Source organism: Eumetopias jubatus, unplaced genomic scaffold, assembly GCF_037043125.1.
Source record: "Eumetopias jubatus isolate StellerSeaLion01/CBP00866 unplaced genomic scaffold, mEumJub1_p1.0 scaffold_11, whole genome shotgun sequence".
Lineage (NCBI taxonomy): Eukaryota > Metazoa > Chordata > Mammalia > Carnivora > Otariidae > Eumetopias > Eumetopias jubatus.
This window is the reverse complement of record NW_028274817.1, coordinates 48,537,584-48,559,940: the sequence shown is the minus strand read 5'-3', so window position 1 is coordinate 48,559,940 and position 22,357 is coordinate 48,537,584. Positions and strand designations below refer to the sequence as shown.

The 22,357-nt window shown below is 34.8% G+C and overlaps 1 pseudogene; it reads right to left on the bottom strand.

Moving 5' to 3' along the window:
• Positions 1-829: 829 nt before the first annotated feature.
• Positions 830-1,449, bottom strand: LOC114207547 (high mobility group protein B1 pseudogene; annotated as a pseudogene).
• Between the last annotated feature and the right edge of the window lie 20,908 nt (positions 1,450-22,357).

The window sequence follows — 22,357 nt, the reverse complement described above, 5'->3', positions numbered from 1 at the left end:
ACATCTTTCCCCCCTCCTAGGTAAAATCATTTTATACAAATGAATTTATAATCCTGGCTTTTTGGGTTGAAAATACTGTTATATAAAGTTTATCTGTATTACATGGTAGCACATGCACACACCCAACCACACAGGCACACACACAATCACACAAATATTTTTTATTTATTTTTATTTTTTTAAAGATTTTGTTTATTTATTTATTTGAGAGAAAGAATGAGAGAGAGAGAGAGCATGAGAGGGGGGAGGGTCAGAGGGAGAAGCAGACTCCCCGCTGAGCAGGGAGCCCGATGTGGGACTCGATCCCAGAACTCCAGGATCATGACCTGAGCCGAAAGCCGTTACCCAACCAACTGAGCCACCCAGGCGCCCTCACACAAATATTTTTTAAAGATTGATTGATATCTGAGTCAACAAAACAGCTGCAATTTTTTTTTTTGCAATTACAGAGTGGTATTCAGTTAACAGAACAACAATTATTTCATAGAAGCTGCATCGGAGACAACTGAAGATGAAAACCTAACATCCCCATATATAACTAATTTGTGCTGTGCACTAACAAGAAACTGCTTTAAATTCTCATTCCAATTTATAATCCCCGTATTGTACCAGGCAAGGTTAGTGGCTATTGAAAATACCAGGACAGGGCTATCTAAAGACACATTCGGTAGTGTGTTAACTATACAAAAAAAAAAAAAAGACACTGTACAGTTTTAAAACAAATCTTATGCAGCCTTACATTTTAATTTTTTTTTTCTGTAGAAGGAGTGACTTGTGTACGGGGTTAAATGCTTTATAGACAAGAAAAAAAACCTGCGCTAGAACCAACTTACTCATCATCATCATCTTCTTCATCTTCATCTTCTTCATCTTCTTCGTCTTCCTCCTCTTCCTTCTTTTTCTTGCTCTTTTCAGTCTTGACAACTCCCTTTTTTGCTGCATCAGGCTTTCCTTTAGCTCCATATGCAGCAGTATCCTTTTCATATTTTTCCTTCAGCTTAGCAGTGTTCTTTTCCTAAATCTGCTTGTCATCTTCAGCAGTGTTATTCCACATCTCTCCCAGTTTCTTTGCAACATCACCAATGGATAGGCCAGAATGTTCTCCTTTGATTTTTGGGTGATACTCAGAACAAAAAAAAGAAAGGCTGAAGGCGACCTCTTGGGTGCATTGGGATCCTTGAACTTCTTTCTTATTTCCCCTTTAGGGGAGATACAAGTTTTCATTTCTCTTTCACAACTGGCCTTGTCTGCCTTTGCCATGTCTTCAAATTTTCCTTTCTTTTTAGCAGACATGGTCTTTCTGAGCACTTCTTAGAAAACTTAGAAGTTGACTGAAGAATCTGGGTACTTCTTCTTGTGCTCCTCTTGGCAAGTTTGCACAAAGAATGCATATGATGACATTTTGCCTCTCGGCTTCTTAGGATCTCCTTTGCCCATGTTTAATTATTTTCCTCAGTGAGGCACAGAGTTGCCCATTGCCATCTGGTTTTCACTTGCTCCGGTGCTGTCTCTATGGAGCTCAATGTACTTCATAATCTACTTATTTATTTTTGAGAGAGAGAGAGAGAAAGCACGAGTGCAAGGGGGAGGGGCAGAATGAGGGAGAGAGAGACTATCAAGCAGAATCCCCACTGAGGGCAGAGACTGACTTGGGGCTCAATCTCATGACCCCTAGATTATGACCTGAGTCAAAATCAAGAGTCAGAAACTTAACTGAGTGAGCCCCCCAGGTGCTCCCACACAAATAATTTTTAGAAGACTGACCATGTAAATTTTCTTTGTAGGTAGCAAACAAGATTTCTTCTTAACTGGAGTTGAATTTTCAAAGGCTAACACTTGCTGGGGCCTGTTTACTTTTAACAAAGGTAGAAACCAATATTACAGAATTATGTGGCCATACCGTCATGTGTCTAAATTTACAGTTTATGAAATAGGGACCTGGGGAGTCTCAGCTCAAGGAGGAATAGAACAAATACTAGCATCAAGGCCTACCAGTCCAAGGCTCTTCCTTTCTACTGTGTGCTAGTGCTTCCATTCTCTACTATCATATCTTTTTGTTTATTCAGCGGATGGCTTCCTCATTCTCTTTGATTTGATTGAGAACCAGAGTACTGGCAAGCCAAATTCACTAAGTTGTTTTCTCCTGTAGTAAATATAACAAAGCAGAATGTTTAAATGAACCATCTTACCATTCTCTTTAAAACCTCTGGTGTCAGAAATACTATTTCAAGCTTGTTTCATTCAAGATGTGTTAAATTCAAAGAGAAGTGTGTAAGATCACAGGATGGGGTTAAGACACCCTAAAGGGATATGCACTGACTTTTCTTTAGTTCACATGGAGAGTAATACCAGTTATCCTGACTTGAATAAAAATAGCACTGTAATTAATGAAAAGAAGTATTTTGCTTGGGACCTAGAATTGACTATGATCTCCATCTTGTGAGTGTTTGATTTGTCAGACTTTAAAGCAAAAATGTGTACAAAGGGACACCTGGGTGGCTCAGTTGGTTAAGTGTCTGCCTTCGGCTCAGGTCATGATCCTAGGATCCTGGGATTGAGTCCTGCATTGGGCTAAGTGCTCAGCAGGGAGCCTACTTCTCCCCCTGCCTGTTTCTCCCTCTGCCTGCCGCTCCCCCTGCTTTTGCTCTCTTTCTCTCTCTGATAAATAAATAAATAAAATCTTAAGAAAAAATTGTGTTACAAAAAGTCAAGTGCCTAAGTTTAAGAGTAGAATAAAAATTTCATCTTATATTTGTATTGTGCTATATAGTTTTTAAAAGCAATTCCAAAAGTCTTTTTTATATTTTTGGAACCTCATAACAGCCATGTGAGATAGGCAGCACAGGTGTGTTTTTTATAGACAATGCAAGTTTTGTTGTCGTTGTTGTTGTTGTTGCTTAAAGATAGTACAACTAAAACCCAGGGAACACTGAACCAATTTAGTAGTAAGTAGCTGTAACAGGACTAGGATCTAAGTCCTCTCACTTGTGATTCAGTATGCTTTCTAATATTATTTATATTTCTTAATTAAAGTAAATAATCTCCATTATCAATGTTTTCATGTTCCAACTACAGATCTATAGATAACTGCATTAATAGGAACGGTACATAAAACTCTATAATTCAAAACGGAATTTAGATGACCTATTAAGTAGAAGCTACAACTTTTTGAAAGATTGATTGATTGATTGATTGATTTGAGAGAGAGAGAGCATGTACTTATGAGCAGGGGGAGGGGCAGAGGGAGAGGAAGAGAGAGAGAATCTCAAGCAGACTCCCCGCTGAGCATGGAGCCCAATGTGGGGCTCCATCTCATGACCCTGAAATTATGACCTGAGCCTAAATCAAGAGTCGAATGCTTAACTGACTAAGCCACCAAGGTGCCCCAGAAGGTACAAATTTTATTGAAAAGCTATCATATGTATATTCCTTTTTATGGGACCTAAAATGCCAAGTAATCTTGGATAATTGTTTTAAGTTTTTCCATGTGAGATTCAACATATACAGAGATTTGGATCATTAGAGTGAAGTTGATTTTGAAAATGAAAGGAGAGAGAAAATGAGAGAGAGTTTTAATAACCCATGATGCAGCAAAAACGGTCAGGAATGACTTATCAGTTTTATCCAGGAAGGTCAAAAAGAAGACAACACGTAGAAATCAAAAGTAAACAAGCCCACAGATCCTCTACTCTCATTTAAGAATACCCACTTGAGATTCAGCAATAGTTATCTAGAGATTCTGCTCCTTATATGTTAGCGGCTTAGTTGATTTAAAAGAAAAGGTGCTACTCTTCTTGGGTTTTTAGGGAACCAGTGAAAATTAAATATTTCTGTGCCAGGTACCAAGGAATTGAAGTATAACGTAGGAGTTATAGCCCCTGGTATAAATGAGGAAGTGAGAGGTAGGCTTTGAGCTATTATTGTTAGAAAAACATATGTAAATATGATACAGAGTGCAAGATTTAAAGAACAAAGGGTTCACTTTGGGCTCAATAAATAAGATCAATGACAAGAAAAAGGGAAAATTCACCTCCTATGTGCTCTCATAGCATAATGGATTCCCCTGTTACCTCTTCATACTTTATCTTCTTATTTGTCTGCCATTCTGAACAGATTGGAAAATCTGTGAGGTCATAAAACATGTCCATATTGTTCTCTGCTTTATCTTTAATGCCTTGTATGGTGCCAGACATACCGTAAGATTTCAAACATACCTGCTAATGGAAAGAAGGGAGGAAAAAAGGAAGAGAGACAGGACAGGGACGGAAAAGGGGAGGAAAGAATGGATGGTGAGAGAGACTTAGAAGAGAAACAAATTCACCTGAGACTGGTATTGTTATACTTAATTGCATTTATACAGTATATCTCCTTAAATGTTTACTCTTCTTGATTAGAATGTAGACCAAACAGCATTAAAATATTATGCCATGTACTTTTCTGCATGTGTGATTCAATAAAGAGTAAAAATGTACCTTTGAAAAAAATCCTATAAAATATATTTAAATTACAGACTCAAAGGGGCACTATTTTTTTAAATGAATTTTCCCTGCAGTAACTTTAAACTTCAAGTTTTTTCCTAAAATATGTTAATGCCTGCTCTAAGAATATGCCACCAGTTTCCTATAGACATTCCATTCTATATTCAGAAAGAAACTTAACATTCCAAAATATGAAGCCAGTTCTGCTCTTCTGTCTGCCAATGACTATGGAGAACTTGATAGGCTCTTTCACTTTTTCTCCCTCATGTGCTTCAGATGCACTGAGACCTAAATGGAAATCATGTACTTATCTATTTCTCTTTGTCTCTGTTTATAGTTCTATTGGTAAGGTTGTTTTCATCTATCAGATAGTTCACAAATTTTACTTTGGAACTGAGAAGCTGCTTGTGTATATAAAATATGAGGTCAAAAGCAAAGTTTTGAATAAGTAACTAGGGCTTTGAAATCATTGCAACACCCAGCAGAACTAGAAAGTCAAGACATGTTGGTTTCCCAGTTCCTTGGTCCAAGAAAAACATTAATTTGACTTATAGGGAGCTAAGCTGAAGAACATTGGAAGTGATTATTTTTCCTCCTTCTGTGATATTGAAATTAAAATGTGCTCATTTCCAGAAGCCACTTCATATAACGTATGTTAAGTTATCATACCAAATTCCAACACTTACTAACTCAGATTCTTTCACTAGTCCTTTTAAGCTTGTTTCCTCATGGGATTTAATAATTGTGTTTTAAAAATCACCAGCTGTAAATACAGTTAGCTTCATGAGTATATTCAAACTTTAAGCATTTAAAAATAGTTGTTACAGGACATCATATTTTTAAAAAAGATTTTATTTATTTGAGTGAGCGGGGGGAGGAGGAAATGAGCAGGGGAGAGGGGCAAAGGGAGAAACACACTCCCTGCTGAGCAGGGAGCCTGATGCTGGCTCCATCCTAGGACCCTGAGATCATGACCTGAGCCAAAGGCAGCCACTCAACCAACTGAGCCACCCAGGTGCCCCTAGAATATCATATTTTAAAGTTATGTTTAGCTTTTTTTAGAAAATACCAAACATATGCAAAAGTAGAGGGAATAGTGTTCCAGTCACCTAAACCCCCAAAACTTCAATAGCCCTCTTGGTTCCTCTATACTTCCACTCATTACACTCCTTTTTGCCCTGGGATCATCAAAACTTTAAATAAAGTGTGTTCAACTACTTTAAAATTATATTTTCTCAAGGATGAGTATTTAAAACCATGGTAATAAAATGTATAATGTGACAAATTACATGTACCTATACCTTAGATGAATATTAAAGTGATTACATTGCAGCAATAAGTTATAGACTTTAATGTAGCATTTGTTACAATATTAACAGTGTTAACAATGTTAACAATAAAATTGACATGTAGAAATATTACATATACAAAATCACAAGCAAGTATATATGCAATATTTACATCTTCTATAGTTCTGTTTTTAGGTCTCAACTTTTTCTTTAAGGTCAACTGTTTTCCATGCCTGCTTTTGATGTAAAAATAATTATTAAGCCTTTTAAGATCATGCCTTTTAAAATATATTAAATAGCTTACCCATAGACATGGACATGGTCAAAAACAGAAACATAATTGTTATGAAAGAGCTTCCAAACTCAAATACTCTAGTTAGACCACTGTAATAGCTCTCTTGTTATTACAGTTATCAGGAAATGTGCCTGATGACTTTCTGTTTTGATATTCCAAGGACTAAATTATTATTATTTACTCTATAGACATATCAGATGGAAATGCTTTTTTTAAGCAATATCTCATTAATTATTTGGAAATAAGGAGAAAATATAAGAGAAAGTTTAAAAAAAACAATATTTGTAGAAGCCAATTATAGAAGAAGGAAAACTATTATTTCATTATGCAGTTATGTTAAAGCACTTTAGCAAAATTCACTGGATACATATATATTTTATTTAGGTTCTATGATAAATAGTCTAGAAAGATTAAGTAAGAGGTACTTTTTGTGTAGTTAATGACAGATAAGCTATGCCCCCAGTCAAAGAAAGAACAGTTTAAAAGCACATGGTATATTCAAGGCCAATGAGAAGACTTTATCTCTACAATCTTTTACTGGAAATCATTGTGAAAATTTCTTCATAATGGCATTAACTGCTAAGGCCATATGTACACTGACCTAAAATGGAAGTAAATCTTTTTGTTCGAGTTATTTTTCAAAGTATTAGTAACATGTATTTATTTATAATTCATTTACAAACTGCAAGAAAGCACTGTAGCTAAACTATTACATAAATTTATATTGACCACTTTGCTACTTAAAAGGCAAAATTAAATATCTTTTATAAAAGTAGATTTAGAAGTACAGTAAAAATATGCAAAGGAAATTGAGAGTGCTGCTTAGTAAAATGCTCCAGGTTAAAATAAGTTCTATAGGAACATTATCAACAATAGCCAAATTATGGAAAGAGCCCAAATGTTCATCAGCTGATGAATGGATAAAGAAGAGGTGGTATATATGTGTGTATGTGTGTGTGTGTGTGTGTGTGTGTGTGTGTGTGTGTGTGTGTGTGTGTAGAATAGAATGTTACTTAACCATAAAAAGGAATGAGATCTTGTCACTTGCAATGACATGGATGGAGCTAGAAAGTATTATTCTAAGCAAAATAAATCAGTCAGAAACACAAATACTGTATGATTTCACTCATATGTGGAATTTAAGAAACAAAACAAATGGTCATAGGGGAAAAAAAGAGAGAGGCAAACCAAGAAACAGACTCTTAACTATAGAGAACAAACTGATAGTTACCAGAGGGGTGGTAAGTGGGAGAATGGATTAAATTGGTTATGGGCATTAAGGAGGGAACTTGTGATAAGCACTGGGTGTTGTATGTAAGTGTTGAAACACTAAATTGTACATCCAAAACTAATATTACACAGTATGTTAACTAAGTGGAATATAAATAAAAACTTAAAAAAATAAGTGTTCTAGTTGAGATAGAAATATAACATCAGGATCTCAGCAAAAGTATAAAGACGGACTTTCTGAAATCTCTTGATGTACCCTCTCTCCTTATTGCCAACCTTCTGTATCTGCATGCTGCCCTGAGCTCCTTATATCAGAGAAAAATGCCACTAATGTGATATTGATTTAATGGATTAACTCTCCAGGGGCATTTGCATTTTAAAAGGCCACTATAGAAAGGGTCATATTTAACCCAAAGGAGCTCTGGCAATATGCTCAAGTTTAATATATATTCCTGTCAGTGAAAGATTTTCTATAATTTCAGTTTTGTGTTTTTAAAGTATAAGAATTATCATTTTGTGTTCACTTTAGTTTTGCAGGGCCACACACTGTGAGCATCCCACTTACATGAGGGTTACAGATCACTGATTTTTATTTTATTTTATTTTATTTTATTTTATTTTATTTTATTATGTTAGTCACCATACATCATTAGTTTTTGATGTAGTGATCCATGATTCATTGTTTTCATATAACACCCAGTGCTCCATGCAGTACATGCCCTCCTTAATACCCATCACTGGGCTAACCCATCCCCTCTCCCTCCTCCCCTCTAAAACCCTCAAATTGTTTCTCAGAGTCCATAGTCTCTCATGGTTCACCTCTCCCTCTGATTTAGCCCCCTTCATTTTTCCCTTCCTTCTCCTAATGTCCTCCATGCTATTCCTTATGTTCCACAAGTAAGTGAAACCATATGATAATTGACTTTCTCTGATTGACTTATTTCACTTAGCATAATCTCCTCCAGTCCCATCCATGTTGAGGTAAAAGTTGGGTCTTCATCCTTTCTGATGGCTGAGTAATATTCCATTGTATATATGGACCACATCTTCTTTATCTATTCATCTGTTGAAGGGCATCTTGGCTCTTTCCACAGTTTGGCTATTGTGGACATTGCTGCTATGAACATTGAGGTGCATATGGTCCTTCTTTTCACTACATCTGTGTCTTTGGGGTAAATACCCAGGAGTGCAATTGCTGGGTCATAGGGTAGCTCTATTTTTAATTTTTTGAGGCACCTCCACACTGTTTTCCAAAGTGGCTGTACCAACTTGCATTCCCACCAACCATGTAAAAGGGTTCCTCTTTCTCCACAACCTCTCCAAGATCACTAATTTAAAGCTATCACTTCCACATGACATTCTTTGGAATATATTTTACATTTTCTGGACTGTGAGCTCCTTGAGAGTTGAGACTCTGCCTTATTTATTTTGGCTTTAGTAGTATGTGGCACAGCCTGGAAAATAAGAAATAATGCTTGTGGAATGAATAAATGTATAAACTAGTAGAGACTTGTCTATTTACCATATAGATCCTCAACGTGATCTCACACAAAACAGTTTAACAGAATGTAAATCAGAAAAATACCTAATATATATTAATACTATGTATTAACTATCAAGCCTGTTACAATTAATTCTGTGTGTGTGTAACTTGCATACGTGTACATCTCCCTGTGAAATAATAGGACATACATATATTTTGGTCTCTGTTCCTAGTTCCTGGCACAGAGTTCCTAAAACCTTTATGATTTTCTAAGTGACAAGAGTACTAGGAACATCTTTTGTTTGAATTTGGCCTTTGACCCTGGTTCCTGACACAGAGCTAACTTCCTAGGAATTTCCTGGGTGATAGCAGTTTTCTTTTGTTCTAATGAAGTGACTCTTGGTGGGCTCCTGGATGGGATCTTGCCACCAGAGAGACCAAGCTATGATTCTAAGTAGATAATGTCAGAACTGGATTGAATTGTAGGATACCCAGCTAGTATAAGAGAATTGGTCTGTGTGCAAATAAGCCCAGAAACTTGTCAAAAATGTTGCAAGTGTGGTAGTACTGTGAGAATAAAGGAAAACAGGACTTTTTCCTAGACATTACCCCACTGGTGAATATGTTCTTTTAGAACAGAGAACATGTCATGTTCACCTTTATAATTCACAAACATGGGACCTGACACATAGTAGGTATTCAATTCATTTTTCCCAAATAAATTATTGATGGACCATATAGAGAAATTAAAAATCACTGAGATATAATTTATATTTAACTAATGAAGATTTCTTATTCTGTTCCAAATAACAGTTTTACTCATAACCTTGGAAGGCCTGATACTACTGTTTAGGACTATTAGCTGATTTGAAAATCTGTATTCAAATGATAATAATCAGTAGTAAACCATAGATGTGTAAACCATAGATGTGCAGGAGAGAGAACAAGGCAGAGGTGGTACTTCTCCCACCCCTTAAAATCTTTTATTTCACTTAGTTTAGTATTCTCACCAATTACTGAGATGTAATAGAATTATATTGGGCTGATGATATTTTAAAAATGCAAAATACAAAGTGAAATATACACCTAAGAGGCAAAAACCACCATATGTATCTTATTATTTCATAAACAGAATATGAATTAATAATGCAATTCCATGTGATAAAAAATGTGGTGATCCTGGTATGCATTAACAGAAGCTAGAAATATTCTTTCTATATTTATGTCTCCTTATCTATTTACCTATAACTTCCAATCACTTCCAAGAATCTTGTGATCTATAGTCTAGTATTACTGTCATTTTATTGGTGAACAAATTAAGACTAACCATGTTAAAGCAACTTGTTCAAGTCACACAGATATAAAGTTCATTTTTTACTAGATCATGATGCTTCTAGAATAGTCCATGAGCCTACCCAACATTCTCCTGTACAAAACCTACTCATTTCCTAAATTTCTCTGCTTCAGTTCATGCTGTTTCTCCTGCCTGGAATGACATTCCTGGTCCCTCTTCATATGTTCAAATTGTATCTGTTTTTCAAAGATGAGTACAAGCCCATTTTATCCTTGGAGATTTTCCAATAATTCCCACTCTGTCCCTTAGTGTAATAGGCAGTATTCTAAATGTGGACACCCAAGATTCCTGTCCCCTGGTTATTCAATCAAACATTAATCTATTTTCTGAATGGATTTTGCAGATGTAATTCAAATTCCAAGTCAATTAATTTTAAGATAAGATTAACTCTGTGGGCCTGACCCAATCAGATAAACCCTTTAGAAGCAGAGAATTTTCACAGAAGTCAGAGAATCAAAGCACAAGGGGATTTGGTGTATCATTCCTGGCTTGAAGCTGGATGAAACCAAAAAAAAATGTTGACAACGTCTAGGGGCGAGAACAGTTTTCAACTGATAACCAGCAAGGAAACAGAGACCTCTGTCCTATAATCACAAGGAGCTAAATTCAGACAACAACATAAATGAGATTTGAAGCAGATTCTTTACTGGAGTCTCCAGATAACAGCCCGAGCTAACTGATACCTTCATTTTGGCCTTGTGAGACCAAAAACAGAGAAACCACGTAAGCCTACCTGTACTTTTTTTTTTTTTTTTTTTAGGAAATATGCATTCCTTTTGTTAAAAACACAATTACATACAATTAGTCTGGAATTTCTTAAGCTACCATTCACCTTTTTTTAAATTTTATTTTATTATGTTATGTTAATCACCATACATTATATCATTACTTTTGACTTACAGTACTAACTACTAGCTAGTAAATTTGTGTTGTTTTAAGCCATTACATTTGTGGCATTTTGTTATGCAGTGATGATGCTTGATTCAAATCAACACCTGAATATATTATAATTATTTACATAATGTATGTGAAAATTTTTAAATATTGATAATCTTGAATCTTTTTCTACATGGCAGTCTTATCTCCTAAATGTGCTTTAAGCTGTTTTAGAGCACAGACCATGTTTTATAATGAAAAAAAAATTAGAACCTTTACCACTGAGATAAGCATATCACTGACACTCAATAAATAATTGATAAAGTGAACATAATATAAACAGACTGTCCAACTCATCAGCCTTGGCTTTCTTTCTTGAAATATTATAAAAGAAGCTGTTGGGATTCTTAGCTATTTGTCATGAAACTATTTTTGTAAAGAAGTAGGCAGTTTAATTTGAAAGACCAGGTATCAATAGCTAATATTCTCCATAGTAAGGAATACACGTGCTTTACTAAATAATTAACATGTGCTAGTTTAATATAATGCTATAATTAAGGTTCACATGGATGCTATAGATGTTATTATTGTGCTTGCTGCCAAGGCAACCATATGTACTATGTTCAAAAAGGTTGACTTTTTTTTTCCTCTCCTAAGTGAGAGAAAAATAAGCTTACTTAAAAACCTATTTAGAAAGGAACAACCTGGCATTTTTTTTTTCAACCTGGCATTTTTAAAAGCTGGTATTTCACTTCATCTTATCAAAAGTCATTCCCCCAAAAATGTCAAATCTAAAAGCACCAGCTTCTTAATCAATCCATTTATTTATTTTTCAGGGATTTTTTTTTTTTGTGGGATTTAGGACTCCAGTTTTATTCCTTTACCTCATCCTCCACACTGGAGAAAACACCACATTCATACACATACTCATCTGAATATACAACAAACATTTCCATATTATGACATTGTTGTTATACAGTCATATTCTAAGAATGAACTTTATATATTTCAGTGACTATATTTACTACTTTCAATAAGTCAAATAAGGCACAGTTTGAAAATTTGGGCATTTTGTCATATTACCATAGTTATCTTGAGTCTTTGACAAATAATGTGGTTTAGTCCCATTATCAAACACTTAAGCAAAGAATGTATTAGAGAAAAGGCAACAAGCTTTGTACAAGGAGAAATCATGCATGACTGATCTATTATGATTCTTCCAGGGAAAAAACACACATGCAGATAAAGGGAGTCCAGTAGCTATAATCTATTTAGATTCCCCCCCAAAAACTTAAACTAAATTCTACATCTTCAAAGACTGCTGAAAAACAAAGTGAAACAAACAATAAACAAAAACATACCCCTAGAGAAAATTATGAACTCACAAAGGAAGAGAGCAAGAGAAGAAGAAAGGAACAAAATAATTACAAAATAGCCAGAAGACAATGAATACAATAGCAATAAATCCACAAACAACAACAACAACAAAAACAACAACAAACTACCTTCATCACAGAATAGAGAATTGGGTTTGATTTAGGAAACAAATAGGCATTTCTAAAATAAAAAAGCAGCAGGATTCCCTTGGATCTGGGTAGTTAACATCTTACAAATGATCCTGAGGTAGGGCATGGTAAAGTCTTCAAGCTCTTTTGGGCAGTTAAATGGTCAAGGAATGTAGGAAGACCTAGAAAGGCATTGTGGCTGTGCAAAGTGGCAATGTGGGAAAATCTTTAGAGAAATATTATCTAAATTGTACCCAAAGAAAACTCAAGAAAGGATCTGGGAGTCAACAGAAACTTTCCCAGAGACATTTGCTCAGTGTGTTGTTGAGGGAAGAGAGAGAGAGAAGAAGGAAAATGAGAAGGAGAAAGGAAGGCAAAAATAAATAAGTGGTGTAATTCATTAGAAGAGAAATGAGATTGAAAAAATGGCAAATATTCTCCCTTTGATTGGAGATTATTTTTGTTGCAGTATCAGACAATTCTGATCAGTAAACTAAAGATTGTAAACAAAAAAAAAAATAAAAGAAACAGATCAAGAACATGGGCAGATTATTTCCAAAAATGAATATTGATGGGAGGTAATGACTAAGATGAGGACATAATTTACATTTTTTTTCAATTTTAATTTACTGAATCCCTGAATACTAGAATGAAACAGTTAAAATTTGAGAAAAGTTCAGCAAAGAAAAAAAATACACTGACGACCTATACCCTACAGTGAAGAGCAGATCTATGGAAACTCTTATTGCCAGAGGTTTTTTACTTCATCTCTTTCTCAAGTAATAGAATTTGATTTCTAACTGCTTACTTGATACCTCTGCTCAATTCTTACACAGACACAGTAAAGTTAACATCTATAAAACCAAATCCTTTTCTCCCTCCATACTTGCTTTTCTCCCCTTCTGTGCCCTTCTCACTGAGTAGCATCACATGATCGTTTTCAGTACCTTCTTGTCCCCCAAATCCCTCTGCTTTTGGCATAGCCAAACATTTTCAAATCCTGAAAGTTTGATTGCTGAACTATGCTCCAAATCTGAGCCTACTTCTCCATTCTTATTGCCACCACCTTGGTCCAACCCCTAATCATAGTTTGCCTGGACAATGTTAGGAAATTCCTAAACTATTCTAATCTGTTTCTACTCTTTCATTTCTCCTCCTTCCAAATCACCTTGCACCTAGTTTCAAGACTTATCTTTAAAATTTGTATTTGGTCATGTGATTCTCTTACAAAATAATTTTCAAAGGTCTTCTACTGCACATGGAATAACTTCTAAACTACTTACTCTAGCATTTAAGCTCTAATACAGTCTGGTCTTAACCATTTCATCTCCTGTCTAACCTAACCACTGTTTTCCACTCCAGGGACCCTAAGCTCTAGGCATGGAGTACTTACACTTTCCAGAATACTCCATGAACTTACATGTTCAAATTTCTATTATAACATTCTACCTTTTCTTATTATAATTATTCCTCGAAAGCTTATGCACACCCTGATATACTTATAAAGGGAAAATAAGTAACTACATAAACATTGAATGAATGAATGATTGAACAAACAAATGATCAGAGACCATGTAGGCTGGAAATGTGAATTGCTTTCATAACAATTTTTTGATAAGTTCATAAGTGACAGAGCCATAAAAAGACCAAAGATAATATCCTATTTTACAAAAGTTAAGATGTATTACTAGTCCAATAGAAAGTGTACCCTTACTATGTTATAGAAGCAGTGAAAGGATTTGTATTAGTTTGTACTAGTTCATAGCAGTAGTTTAAAGATATAACTTTTTTTTGAAGTTTCTAGTTTCATGCTTTTTTACATAAAAAAATTACTAAAGCTATTTCTGATGCTTGTTTGGGTGGATTCCTGATTTGAAGTGCCATATAGATTCTGGTCATTTTCTATGCTCCTAACACAGATTGCCATCAGCCATAAAACTCAAAGCTGCCAAACTTCCTTGAAGAACACAAATAGAAAGTGATCTGTCAAATGTTATAAATGGAAGTACCTAGTTTGGAATTACAAAGGCCAGTTCAAGTTGGAAAGTAAATTTCCCAAACCTTAAAGCGTTTGCAAACATTCACTGATGTAGTGACAATACAACCACAAAATTAAGCTTGAGTTTTTTTTTATAAAAATCCATTTGATACTTACAGTATAGGTGCTGAAGTTATATTTAGAGAAATTGCTAATAACTCTTCTTTATTAAAATGTAATTAGGCAGTGATCACAATCTCTGACATTTTGGATTTATATATTCTGTAAATAAGGAACACCTTTATATGCTAATTGCTTAGTTCTATTTCTGTGTGTCCCTCCCATCCACCAATAAACTTTACTTTCTATATTTATGCTGTTTTCTAAGACACAAGCCCCCGTGCATAATAGACACATAAGACTCCAGTATATGCCTCTATAGCATCAGATTCCATTCAGAAGAGGTTTCCTTCTTTCTGTTCCTTTTCTTTAAAACAATTATTTGTTTTATTTTTTATTGCAGAAGTAACAGCTCTTCATCAGCAAGGGATTTGCCACTTCAGGAATATAGTACTTTTCATATAGCATGCCATATAATATTGCCTTGCTGCTGCTCTGTTTTTACTATATAAGTTCAGCCCACATCCGCTGAAGAGGAGGTGTGGAAAAACCAGACATTTGTCAGTTGAGTCCTGGCATTTGATTTTTAGACATCCCTCAAGCTTGCAAGACAACATGCTGTCAAACGTGAGAAGCTCAGTACATCTAACACAAAGAGTTCAAGGGCTGACTGCTGAATCTAATCTAAGTGCCAGGTTCCAAAGACTTTTCATACTTGGGCTTTGCTGACGGGCTCTCATCTATAGTTCATCTGTCCTTTTCAATGTATGTACAGTAGCAGTTGGGGCTGTGCAATTTTCCTTCTCCAAGAAAGGTATTGATTGCTCAGGAGTTATTGTCAGCATTTTAAAATAAAATATGCTTTACTTTTATCATCAGAGGGAGAAGTATATTGTATATTGTAATTTACTGCTGCTAACTCCATATCTGCAGGTTTGTTGCTTCAGTGATTTAGTGGTTTCTCTATGGATAGTTTGTTACATCTCTAATTTGAACATATATCTGCATCATGTGTTTAATGTTATGCAGTTTTCAGCGAGGCATGAAGGTTTTGGCACTACAAAGCAGAAAAGTGAGGAGATTGTGTGGCTCTGAGGACTGGTCATGAGGTAACTGAACTAGTTGGAAAATCAAATTCAAAATCACACCAACACAAAGGTCATAGTGAGAAAGGATAGCTGGGTAGAAATCTCTGAGAGAATATCAGTGGCAAAAGGAAACTTGCAAACAACCTAACAAAATACCCTACACCAACAGAAGAGTAATGAACGTAGTTCTCATATGTTAATTACATGTTGACAGCTAAGTAAAATGCCATTTTTTCTTTAACCCTCAGAGTGGCCTCGTTAGTGCTGACAATATATGGCTGTGTCAGGAGCGTGTCACCTCTATGGGATTCTAGAGAAATGCATTTTTCAAGTGGTGATCTGCTAAGGTAGGAAGTCACTATTGGAAAAGATGTTATTTAAGAATTCTAAGGGGGCACCTGGGTGGTTCAGTTGATTAAGCACCCAACTCTTGATTTAGGCTCAAGTCATGAACTCAGGGTTGTGAGATCAAGCTCCACATTGGCGTCCATGCTGGGTGTAAGGCCTGCTTAAGATTCTTTATTTCTCTTTCTTTCTGCCCTCGAGCCCCTCCCCCGGAAAAAGAAAAGAATTCTAAGGAATTCACGATAAGAAAAATTAAATTCCCTTAAAATATATTTAAATAGCAGGAGAGATATTACATGGGTAAACTAAAGAAAGGGAGATAAATATACTAAAAATGAAAAAGCAAGGTAAAAGCAGATATTTGTGAATGTAAACTAAAAATCTCAGAGTTTGGGGATATCCTTCGCTGTCTGATCACTTGTTTTGCTCATCTCTTTACCCGAGGGTTTGGGATGAGCCATTCAAATAACAGAGCATTTTCTTTCCTTTTATTTGAAATTATTATAATACTTGCAAATAAACTGTAGCATCATAGTCTAATAAGGCTCTTTCTGTTACCAGGGCTGTGAAGGGGCCTAATTCCTGCTTTTCCCTCTCTTCTTTGTGTCATTTCTCTCATCCAATCCCATATGTCAGACAATCTTAGACATCAATTAACCACAAAACATGTCTTTACCCAAATACGAATTGTCCCAAGGCATGGTTCATTACTCATCTTGAAAAGCTAATGTAAAATGTACAAAACCTGATTTTGTTGCCACCCAGATTATTAGAAATAAATAATTAAATGCTGAGGCTAAGGAATAAAGGTGCCTTTTAAAGGAAGAAACACCTGTGCCAGATAGGCTATGACTCACACCAGGATGAGACAATAGCAAGATATTCGCCTGTCGGGAGTTTGCACTATTTGTGTTTTCTGATATTTTCAATAAACTGCTTCCCACTTCTAATTATTTCTGAAGAATAAAATGAATTTTTGAAATCCCTCCAGCTTTTAAAACCAAACCTGATTTATGAAGCTATTTGTTCAAAATATCTTTTTCAGCTTGTGTAGCCTTAAAATATTCCAATTCCAAACCACAGAAGATTCAAATAGAACTGTCAAATCTCACTTATTCTTTCCTACCAAACCCTAATCTGCTACTTTGTATGCAAGCACAGCTTTGGAAGCCAATAAATTAATATTTGAGATGTTTAGCAGTCTGCTCTGTTGCAGCTCTTATATCTTTGAGGACACAATATACAGTAAGATTTTATATGGGGAATAAACAGTCTTCGCAGTAGATGATTTCAAAGCTTGAGTGCTTTAGCCCTTTACTAAATGCAGTAAATTTGAGGTAGATTGTAAGACCATTCATACTTTGGCTTTTAGAATACCTTACAACTTTCAGCAACTACAAATCATTATGCAAATGCAATAGAATCATAGTTTGTGCAATAAAATTCCTATCATTTTCAGGAAAAAATAAAATGTATATTTCTTTATGTAGCTTAATCATAAATATGTATCTGTCAGCTATTTTTTTCACCTAATGTAGCACCCAAAATTTTACTGTATTAATTCATTTGGTATTTATGATGTTCATGGCTTAATACAGACTGAAACATCATAGAGTCCACTCCAAAAGATTCATTGGCTTCCTTAAAAGCTTTTATAGCATCATCCTACTAGGTGTATTAAAAATAAAAAGTAGGTTTAAAGTAACTGTAAATCAGCCATTTAATAGGACTTGAGAATCCTACATAGAGAGTTAGTGATATCAAAGTGTTTTTTCTCAACATTAAACAGAAAAGGTTTCTAAGAAAGTTTATAATGGAATGAACTGCTAGAGAGAATCAGAGCATGGGATTTATCGGGCCAAATTCATTTAAATGCATTTTAACCTTCATTTTGCCTGCTGTGTCACTATTCTGTATTAATATACAGATGAAATCCTTAAGCAAACATTAAAAAACACATTTTATAAGATGAATTATCTTCATTTCTAAGCCAATTCAATAATTAATTCAGAAAACTATTACAAACGTAACAGCAGTATGCTTTTGTTTAACTTCATAACAGAAGATATTCCATTCTTACACACTCCTTTATATGTCATAGCTTCTGCTGTTGTATTTTACATAATCTAAAATTAAACATTTTTTGTTTATTTATATTGAATAATATTTTTGGCTACTCTGCTTGAATTAAGCAACAGGGTAAAATTTATGTACATGATGATAGGATGATAGGAATTCTGTTCTTCTTGCTAAAAAAATATTGGTTTTAGTTGGTATTTTTCAGTCAATGATACTGCAATGATTGCTGGGGTTATAAAATATTGGTGTATATGCACAAAAATAGATTTAAAAGAGTCTTGTTGCAAAGTTCTGGTGGAAGTGATTCATGAGAACTTACTCTCTTCTGTTGTAGTCATTTACCCTCGTAAATGAAATAAATGTATCCCCAGTCTATCTTCACTAATTTTAATTTGACTCACACTTGATAACCTTTCTGCAAATGGTGCAACATTCCATAATAATAGTCCAAAATATCAGGCTTTTTACATTAATGTTATTCCTCTTTTATGCGCCATCTTGCAAAGCATTTTATACTGTAAACTTTAGTGTTTCAGTTATATATTTATATTTTATCAGCATTTTCTAATTTTGTAAATTGTGTAATTATTTGGTCCTACTATGTCACTGTGTCCAGAACATAATCTTCATCAAACCCTAATCCTAAAGTTTGTGGAACACATGAATTTGGCTATTTATTGTGGGTTGCTTTTGAGAGAAGCAATATATTCTGTTTTTTTTTATATATACAATCACAAAACTAAACTCCTCTAACCTTCACCATGACCTCTCATTGCACTTCATGATTGATTTGCTGTTTAATGCTACTGGATTTAGAGACCATAAGGTTATAAATGGGGACAATTCAAATCTGTGCACAACAAAAGCACTGTATTTTTCAGATTTGGAGAGGGATTGTGGGGAGGTTTTTGCCATGTAGACCTTCTTAAACTGGTTATTTATGTGCAATCTCATATTTATTTTATGTTCTTCTTGGTTCATCATTTATTTTGGGCACATTGAAATTCTTTGTACAGGTATGATGTATAATTTGGCATATTATATGCATAGCTAAAGATTTGATGTCACAGTTTCTAAACAGTGGAATGGATATACAAATAAATATACAACCTAAATGTATTCCATTTAGTCTAATGTTGTTTCATAATTTGAGATTTCAAAATTGGTAATTGAAACAAGCAAAGTCAATTTTAAGATGACAATTAATGAAGAATGACCATTAAGGTTTATATGACAGATTATTTACAATTATTTAATCTATTTCTATTCAAATTTGTGTATATATTGGAAGATCCCTATGGCAAGACTATGACAGTTGAGTGAGGAAACAATTATCCTGTCTGTCTTGACTGAGGAAATGTTTCTAGGAAGCATGGAAGTGTCATCCAGCTCAAGTGGGTGATCAGACAGGGTAACGTGACCTTGTCGGCATATCCCATGAAGTTGAAGGAAAATTGAAGTATTAATCTCTAGAAACTTGTTTTAAGAATTATATATCCAGAGGTCCCAAATAATTACCTATTCAAACTGAAGATTGTATTGACCCGTTGAAGTAAATAGTATTCACACTGTGGATTGACACCGTTTCCAAGTGCTCCTATCTACTTCTTGAGCTGTTACAACATCCTTCCTTCCTTCCTTCCTCCCACTTTCCCTCCCTTCCTTTTTTCCATTGTTTCTTCCTCATTTTCTCCCTTTCTTCTCCTCCCTTTCCTCATTCTCCTCTGTCTCCTCCTCCTCCTGTTTTTCCTTCTCCTTTCTCTTCTTCCTAATGGTCAAGGCCCCTTTATGATTGAATACATGGAATCTCGGTTCTTTAAAAAAAAATAGAGAACAAGTACCTTAGCAAGTGGGAAAAATTAGAAGAAGAATCCATATGATAAAAGAATCTATAACAGATAAATCCAGTTAGGTAAGAAATAGTCTGTGATTTTTTTTTTCCAGTACCATCTTAGATCCAACAAAACAGACTCTGCTGAACAGACTCATAGAGTGGTTTCCTAGACCCCACTTCCTGGTATCTACACCACTGTGTAATCCATCCCTTTGAGTACAGGCAGGATTGTGACTTGCTTCTATCAAACAGAATATGACAAAGGTAGTAGGATGTATGTGATTAAATGCACATGATTATATAAGATTGTACAACCATCTTCCTGGAGTTTCTTCTTTACTGGCTTTAAGGAAGTAAATGGACATGCTGGGGAACACAACATGACATGTAACTATAAATGACTTCTAGGAGCTAAGATGACTTCCATCTGACAGCCTACACATACAAGGGCTTACAGCCAACCGCCAGCAAGAAAATGAGGCCCTAATTCCCACAAACCCCAAAAAACTGAATCCCACCAACAAATTGAACTTGGAAGTAGATCATTTCCCAGTCAATTCCCATATGAAACTTAAACCCCACCTGACACTTTGAATGCAGCTTTGTGAGACCTTGAGGCAGAGAACACTGCTGAGTTGTGCCTGGACTCATGGATCACAAAAATGGTGAGATAAAAAACGTGTTGTTTTAAGCTGCTAAGTTCATGGTAATATTATGCAGTAATAGGTAAATAATACAGACACTTTCCTCAGGTCACACACACAAATATATATATATATACATACATACACATGCACACACATACTCAGATAACCATATTACAGAACACATGTGTCACTCAGGTTCTGGTGCTCTATTCAGGCATAAAAAGACCTATAAATCTTAACTTCTGCTCACATGACTAACTGTTCAGACTCTAGGGAATCACTCCCCATCTCTTTCTTAATGTACTTCAAGTAAAAGGCAATTGCATCTGGGTCCCATAAGGATTTTTTGGGTTGCCAAAATCAAAGAAGGGCACTACTTCAGGGTATGGGGAAGATTTATACAGAAATGCTTAAGAGAAGAAACAAAATAATTAATTTGCCCATCCTTATTCCTAGATAGCATGAATACAATAGATATTGCTTAATGAAGTATCATTTCCCAGTAGTTCGCAGGAGTGCCAAATATCCATTTCTTACTTCATGTGATATTTTGATTCATGGTGCCAGAGCTACTCACAAATTAATATAATATTCATAAAAGTTGCATATAAGAGCTGAGGACTATATTTTAATGTTAATTAATTCATATTATTTTTAAATTTGTAAGTAAGCAGTTCTATAGATGATGTGTTATATTGGAAACTATATAAACATTAATCACTAGAATTGGTGCTACATCTAAAAAGCTATCACCAAACCCAAATTTACAGGTTTTCTCCTATGGTATCTTCTAGGAATGTTATAGTTTTGAGCATTAAATTTTAGGGTTATGATTCATTTTAAGTTAATTTTTGTGTAAGGTTTAAGATCTGTGTCTAGATTCATTTTTAGCATGTGAGTATCCATTTGTTCCAGCACTGTTGAAAATTATCCTTTCTCCATTGAATTGTCTTTGTTCCTTTGTCAAAGATCAGTTGACAGTGTTTGCATGGACCTTCACACAAATTTAAACCAACTGTTGCTGCATTTATATGTGTATAATATTTTTAAAATTGTGACTATCCTATTAATGATATGAATTTTAAGCCACCTATCTATCTTTTCTTCATGTGAATGTGGAGGATCCTGTTCACTTCAGAAAGTATATAAAAAAGATATGCAACCTGGGAAAGTTAAAATAATTTCCAGCATAACAAGTATTCAACACAAAATTGAAGCAACATTTTACCTTTACAGGTAAGATGAGGCAAATAGTTAGCTATATGCAGTATACAGTCATTCATCTTATTTTCCCAGGCAACATTTGGAAAGTTTGCCCTTCCAAAATAAAGTGATTCTTTAGAGTGGTGTGAAATTTACCTGAATGAGATATGAGACCAACTATTGAAATGTTAATACTATTAAATGTTTTTTTTCCAGAATATAAGTATCTAACTTAAATCAATAAACTGTAATTATTGAGGTTAGAGAGTTCACTTCTATTTCTGACCATGATCGCTATCATAACCCTATCTTCTGAGAGTAAACAAGAGCTAATGTAAATGAACAAAAGGAGAAATGATAAAAGAGGGTGCAACTTGACAGAGATCTGCTAAATTATTGTGATTTTGGATTATATTTCATTTAAATAAGGTTTTGTTCTCACAAACTTACAGCACACACTTCTATTGCTGTGGTTGCAAAATATTGCCTTAAAAACTCAATGAAATTATTTGAAAACCTACCCCTCCTTTTTTTCACATCATTCACGGACTCT